The sequence below is a fragment of the Protobothrops mucrosquamatus genome, unplaced genomic scaffold (assembly GCF_001527695.2).
Source record: "Protobothrops mucrosquamatus isolate PMUCROS unplaced genomic scaffold, P.Mucros_1.0 scaffold_84, whole genome shotgun sequence".
In the NCBI taxonomy this organism is placed as follows: domain Eukaryota; kingdom Metazoa; phylum Chordata; class Lepidosauria; order Squamata; family Viperidae; genus Protobothrops; species Protobothrops mucrosquamatus.
The window spans coordinates 561,748-569,615 of record NW_015386160.1 but is presented as its reverse complement, the minus strand read 5'-3'; positions in this window follow the sequence as shown (position 1 = coordinate 569,615).

The following is a 7,868-nucleotide window of genomic DNA, read 5'->3' as shown; positions in this document are numbered from 1 at the left end:
GTACTGGTCCACGGACGAGGGTTGGGGCCCCTGGACTAATGGATTTATTTAATTATGAGACACTTTCCTATGTTTCTCTCTATCAGGCAATTACATGACTCAAATTTGTCCCATAGCACTCATTGGTTTAGTTCACACTATCCTAGCTATAATGTGGTTGTTTATTTTTGGCTTCGTAAATGATGTGATCCTAGGTGATTATTTGCTAAGTTGGTGAGTTTTACATAAGCAAATCCTGGCAACATGTGCCATGTGAATTAGTCACACTCTCTTAAAATGCTTTTGTTCCTCATTTTTCCTTATGTGATTGGCCCCGTGTATTCTGAATTTCATGGTTTGGTAAGTGGCTTTTATGTTTCTCCAGGTTCTTGGCAAAAGACATTTTTGATAGCTCTGTGATGTTTCCACTGGCGCTAAAATGGGAACTCTGGGACCTGTGCGATTTAAGTGCTATTTTGAAGAATGCCGTGAAGCAGTTTAAAGGTTGGAAATATGAATCGGAGGACAGTACTCCAATTCTTTCTTTGTTCAATATTAATTGCTCTAAAAAGATCACAGAACAGAGTATCTAAAATCAGCCTCAGTGAACACCGAGGAGTCGTGAATTACAGTTGTCATCAAAAAATCAAATCCATCTTTGCTATAGTCATAGACCAGAATACTCAAGACACTGGTTGTTAAAATGAAAAATATGCAGCAACCACAGTATGTTCTGATAATTAGCATAAACATCCTGATACGCACTTCAAAGTTCATTTTTGTAGTTGGGGGCTACAGATATACAATTGATTTGGCAACTAAAAAGGAATCTTAGAATTTCTATCTGCTGAAAATTCAAGTAGATAGTTTGTTTGAATGGTCTGGATATTTTAAAAAGAGACTGAATTAAAATAAGTCAGAAATCAAGAGTGAAATTGACAGTACTGAGTACAGTGGTACCTTGGTACTTATCATTAATTGGTTCTGGTAGACGTGATGAGCAGCAAAAATGATGAATACCAAACAATTTTTTCCGATAAGGAATAATATAGTGAGTCACAAGGCAGCCGACATTCATTATAGTAAAATCAAATTTATATTTGACAAAAGATACTCTCTTGCATTCTAGAAATCATTTATGGAAATGTTACACATCCAAACACATACTGGTACATAAAAATAATAAAATCATATAATTTACAGATGAGGATTCTCTTTAGAAACCAAGTATCATAATTTAATTAAGCAAAACACTGCTGTTGGTTCTCAACCTGGTTAAATTTTAAAGTTTTTAAAGTTTAAAAAGTTAAGTTCCCATCATTCCTACCTCAAATATTTCAATGTCTATGTTGGCCCAAAGTTGGATATTTTTAAGTCCCACAACCAGTCTAATCTGTGATGAAGTATTTGTTATTTTTCTGTGACAAAAGGGGCAGTGGGTGGGGCTGCTTTACAGGTAGTCCTCGACTAACAACTACAATTGAGCTTCCACTGCTAAGCAAGAGAGTTGCTAAGTGAGTTTGGCCTATTTTACGATCTTTTTGGTCATAGTTGTTAAGTGAATCATTGCAGATGTTAAGTTAGTAAACACATTTGTCAAGTGAATCTTCCCCATTGACTTTGCTTGTCAGAAAGTCACAAAAAGTGATGGCATGACCTTGGGACGCTGCAAAAGTTATAAATACATGCCAGTTGCCAAGCATCCAAATTTTGATCACATGACCATGGGGATGCTGCAATGGTCGTAAGTGTGAAAAACGATCATAAGTCACTTTTTTTTCAGTGCTATTGTAACATCAAATGGCCACTAAATGAATGGATGTAAGCCGAGGACTATCTGTATGCAACTAATTAGAAGGGTTCTAAACTTTTGAAATTTGCTGTCAAGTTATATTAATGTTACAGAATGAAAAAAATACTAGTCATATTAATGGTAGGTAATGTAAGTTAAATTTAAATTGAATCACATTTGGTTTTGCCCTGATCTCAGCCATTTCTGTGTTGGTTCCCAACTGTTATTGAAATATAGCCTACAATACCCCTTTAAAAAGCAAAGTCCAGCCATCAGCTCACAAAACTTGTCCTCATTTGTAGCAGTGTTCATTCTTACTTTTTTCTCCACCAGATGCAATGGACTCTGGATATCCGCTGTGCAAAGGTATGTTTCCAGGGACAAGGAAGGGTCACATTCATAAGCCTGATTAGGTTTTTGGCAGTGGGGCTCCTTAGGTATGTTGTTAGTCAAGTCAAGATGTTAGCCAAAATGGTGGGAACAAAACTCCACCTTTTTATGTGAACTGTTGACATCTAGTTTTGTTTGTATAACTAGGCATCTTTGTGGTCCCTCCTAACTCTATAATCTTACGATGCAAACATGGGTTCTCCGTGAGAATTTGGAAAGGGCTGTAAAAAGTGCCACATCTGCTTATAGGATAGACTAGAGCTGGAAGGCACCTTGGAGGTCTTCTAGTCCAGCCCCCTGCCTGAGTAGGAGAACCTATACCATTTCAGACAAGTGACTGCCTAGTCTCTTCTTAAAGACCTCCAGTGATGGAGTGCCCACGATTTCTGAAGGCAAAGCTGTTAGGGGGGGTGTAAAAGATGTGTAAACTACAATGTAACTACAATGATTCATTTAACAACTGTGGCAAGAAAGGTAATAAAATAGGGCAAAACTCATTTAACAAATATCTCGCATAGCAACATAAATTGTGGGCTCAATAATGGTCATAGGTCAAGGGTTACCTGTATTCTAGAGTCATATTCTGTTTATTAATATGTCTAGGCTTAGGAGATGAGTTTTGATCACCTCTAGAATTCTGCTCATGCTTGCTTTTCTCTTTTCCCCCCCTTGTAGCCCAAGTGACTTTGGATCCAGACACAGCTCATCCCAAACTCATTCTATCTGAGAATCGGAAAAGCATGATCCTGGGAAACTGGCCTAGACTTCGTTCCCATTGCTCTAAAAGATTTGATCAGTGTCTTTTCGTGCTGGGAAAGGAGACATTCAAGACAGGCAGGTGTTATTGGGAAGTCACTGTAGGCAATGAGGACGGCTGGGGCCTGGGAGTTGCCAGGGCCTCTGTGAAGCGCAAAGGCATTGTCTCCCTAGATCCTGCAGAAGGAATCTGGGCAATGGCAAAGTGGGGAGACCACTGTACAGTTCTCCTCCCTCCTCATTTCCCTGCTCTGCCTATGAACTGGGATCTCCAGAGGATCCGAGTATCTCTGAATTATATTGGAGGTCGGCTGTCCTTTTTTGATGCAGATAGAGGGATTCTGTTGTTTGCCTTCTCGGGGGCTTCATTTTCTGGAGAACCACTTCACCCTTTCTTTTGGCTTCAGGGAAAAGCTCAACTCATTCTCTGTTATTAAAATGGTTTGACCTTGTAGGCGATACACTTCCCAGCACCATCACCTTCATAATTTTCAATCCAGATTTTGGTTTCCTTCTACCTCGTTTCCATATCATCCCAATGTTCCAGCTGTTGAGGATTGGAAAGGCCTAATGTTTAAGAGGGCTTGGTTATTAAAGCAGCCATCCTCGATCTGGTATGTTGGAGAAGAACATCTGGAATTCTCAACGTTGAAATCCAATCCACCCAGAAGATACCTAGTTGTGGATGGATGATGCAATGGTGCTCCTCACTAAGTGAGAACCTTCTTTTCAAAATCTCTAAGAGAGGGTGATCCTTAACTTGGGTTTTGTCAGGGATTAGTAATGTTTGAAGAGTTGGGAGCCACAATTCATGTCTCCCAACCTTCTAAAGGGCTGCAAGAGGCATTCTGGTGGGATGTGAATTAACCACAATGGATATTGCCAATATTTCCTTCTGTTTTGGTAAGTTTAAAGCTTGGGAAGGGAATAGGAAGCCTCTAGAGGTAAACCACTTTTATTTCCATTTGCAACTATCCAAAACCTAAAAGGTAAGAAACCTCCCAGGAAAATCCAGCCATTTTGGACAGGGGCTGTTATGACTTGAGCATGCTGAGGACTGTGTGAGAGTTGTAAGCTGCCTTCTCAATTTTTCTTATTCTCTTTCCTGTAAACCAGAGGGATATGATTACCTAAAGCAGTGGCACCCTAATATTTTGGGGAATAGGGATCAGTTCTGTGGAGGGTGATTTTTTTGCGAACTGGGGGTGGTGGTTTCATATGCTGCCTGGATCTCACGCATGTGCAGGTGGTGCTTCGCTCGCTTGTATGGCCCAGTTCCTGGTGATCTAAAGAGACCAGTGCCAGTCCGTGGCCTGGGAGTTGGGGACTCTTGACCTAAAGGATAGAACCGACATTTGGAAAAGTATTGTGATTCCCTCTGTTGCTCTGTAACAAACCAGCTCATTGTAGAGCAGAACCAAAAATACTTAGAAGACATGTTCTTTGCTCTTTTTTCTACTGTTTTTTTTTTTACATTTATGGATGTTGAATGTTCTGCAATAAATTAATGGTTCCTTTTCTTTTTTATATATAATATTTTATTAGTTTTCTAATTTTACAATTAAACATTTAAAAAGCAACATGGTGTCTGGGTAATCAATAATTCAATAACATATATAAATCTTTAGCACAAAACTCAAGTTACAACATCAGATATTTCCTCTCTTTTTTCCTTAATATCTACTATCTCCTATTGGGCTAATATAGTTATTATTATTATAAACTAAGTAAAACCATTTTTGTTACATTTATCAATAATTTTTAGCTTATACATAATTGTGTTTGCATTCAATCCTTATATACAATCAATGTCCTGTTATTGCTTTTTCCCAGGCTTTAATTTCCCATCAATATTCAAATTAGCATTTGGTATATTATAATTTCCAAGCTTTAGGTGACCACAGTTTCTCTTATCTCAACTTCTACATTTTTCCCTTTTTATAACAAAATTTAATATTCTAAATACACATCTTATCTATTTGCATATAATCTTATTCTATTTTCTAAAAGTTATCTATTTTCCACCATATTAAACCAAAAGTCTATTAATCTTACCTATTCAATTATAATGTTACTTTATTTTCTAAAAACTATCCATATTCAACCCTCTAATCAGTAGTATGAAGTCCCTTCTAATAAATCAAAACCCTAGTTTCTTTCAGCCTTACTCTGGTTTTCTTCCTTTGCCAACTAACCTTCCATGTCAGTACTTTTGAATCCTCCAACAGTTCTCCATCTATTATTATATGTATTATTTGAAATAAGAAAAACCATTTACAATTTTTTTGGAAGAACTAGCCCAATTGTATTCATGTAATCACCTCCCTATTACTCCAAGTTCTCACAATTGTCCTGATAAGTTTATCTTCCAATTGATCTGTTCTTCCTTTTCCTCAAATTTCTTCTGGGTTATATAAAAAGTCTTTTCCATTTTCAATGTTGTCACTCCCTTTTCTGAACTTTCCATTGGCTGGATTTGTTGGTCAATTGGGTCCTCTGTCTTAGTATTTAGTTGTTCCACTTCTCCTGTTACTTTCTGCATTGTTCTTTGGTTGTAGTCAAGATCTGGGTTTGTATATCTAAGCTGGCATCTTGTTCCTTTAGGTTGCCTCTTATTTTGTTACATGCTGAAAGAATGGTTTTGTGTATTGATTTCAACATAGAAAGGATTTTTTCCTGATCTTCATCCATATTCTCTTGATAACGTATTAAGTTGAAGATTTTGAAATCAAACGTTAAAAATAGTTTTTTGTTTTTTATAACTAGGTATCGGATATCTATTTCACATGTTGTAGGTAGTCTTTATAGTGGAAATTGTTTGCCAAGTAAGAGTTTATAGTCCAAAGTTTTCCATCATCTCGTGTAATAAATGCTTCTCATGTAAAGAAATAGGAAAACAATTTCCCACATATAATTCTACAAATCAGTAAAGGTTTACTTTCATAGTTCAAACAGGCCAGAAATGCCACCCTGAACTTCTTTCTTTACAGCTGAGTTTTTCACAGGTGGTATCTATCAAGGACAAAAGAGTTTTTTCTAAATTCTGGGCTTCAAGCAAAGTCTTTTTTAGTCAATAACAAGTTGTAAAACCATACTTTGCCACAAGATGTCACCGATGCCATTTAAAACTTTTTAAGTCCCAAGTTTTTATAATAGTTTTTCGAGGTTTATTTCTTTTCTTTTTAGATAAAAAACAACTCCAGTAAGAATAGGAAAACTTTTAGTCCCCCAATTTCAAAGGTATATGCATCCAATTAGATTAAAGTTGTTTTTATAATTGCTTTGTTTCCCCTAGGTAGTCAGTTGCCACTGTTCTTAGAGGGTGGGGTGGAGATTCCATTCCCTCTCTCCTCACAGGGGGAAAAATACTTTAGGCAGCTTTTGCAGGAAAAGATATTTAAAGTCTTAAAGAGAAGATCAGATCTCACGCAGTTTCATCCGCGTTGCTTTAAAGTGCTAGGTAGTAATTTTGACTTCGGCTGTCAGCAGCTTAATGACGAGCCATATTGCTATGGCCAGTCTTTCCCCCACCGGTTTGAAGGGCTGCCGCAGATCAAGTGGAAGGGCTGCTGCCCTCCTGTGATCAAGCGGGGGTCCCTTCCTTGCTTGTTGCCCCTACAGGGCGACTTTCGACCCTTTCCAGGGTCCCCAAGCGGGATGGAATCAGACACGGAAGACAGAGCTTGTCTTCATGCGTCCGCAGGTGCCGCGATGGCAAACCGGAAGTCAAAGGTTCCTTTTCTTGTAGGCTTCCTGTGCTTTCCAAAGTACAGAGCTCTCTGCATCTAGAAACACTTTTGTTCTTGATGATTGCTCCATAAAAGCATATTGGATAATCTATAAATGGGTTGTCTTATATTCTTCCATTGCCTGCAAAATAGCCTAAGCTGAAACAGTTGTTTCACCGAAAGGTGCAGATACACATGCGATAGGACTAAGCATACCAGCTTCATACCAGAAAGAGCCATGGTGGCGTAGTAGTTAGAAGCAGTATTGAGGGCTAACTGCCAACTGCAAGCAGTTCAATCCTGACCAGCTCAAGGTTGACTCAGCCTTCCATTCTTCTGAGGTTAGTAAAATGAGCACCCAGATTATTGGGGTAATATGCTGACTCTGTAAACAACTTAGAGCTGTAAAGCACTATGAAGTGATATATAAATCTAAGTGCTATTGTTCATATCACTACAGCAGATGTATAGTTTAACACAATAATTCCCCAGCATCTAGTAGACAAACTGGGCCTTTTAGGCTTAAACACTCCTTTATGCAACTGGATTCTTGATTTTCTTACCAACAGGCCCCAATATGTGCGAGTTGGAACAAATACCTCTAATACCATTTTCTTGAGCACAGGTTCTCCTCAGGGCTGTGTCTTAAGTCCGCTGCTGTTCACCCTGTTGACCCATGACTGTTGTGCTAGATTTGCCACCAACCAAATTGTGAACTTCGCAGATAGTAGTGGGCCTTATTCAGGATGACAAGGTGGAAGCTTACCGCAAGGAGGTTGAGAGGTTGGTGAACTGGTGTAAGGAAAACAGCCTAGTTTTAAATACTGGAAAAACCAAAGAGATCATTGTTGATTTCAGAAAAGGCAGGCACAGCCACACTTCTCTGTGCATTAATGATTCACCTGTGGTGAGCTTCCTGTGGCGAGGCGCCGCCGGAGGAGGCTTTTTCCTGAGCCTCCAGCCCGGGACTGCGTCAAAGCCGTCAAAACAGCGTGGATCAGCTGTTTTGCGGCTCGGAACTTTCTCCCCGGGCGAAGGGGAGAAAGTGAGTTTGGCTGGGATAGGGGTTGAGTTCCCTAATCCCCCCAGGAGCGTTCCTGGGGGGGTTTAGGTGAGAATTCCCCCGGAGTCCTAGCCTCTTCTCCGCAGCTCGGTGTGCTTTCGTTCCTTGGAGCGAAGCCAGACGTCGCCGCCACTGCTGTTACAATGTAGCTGCTTGTGAG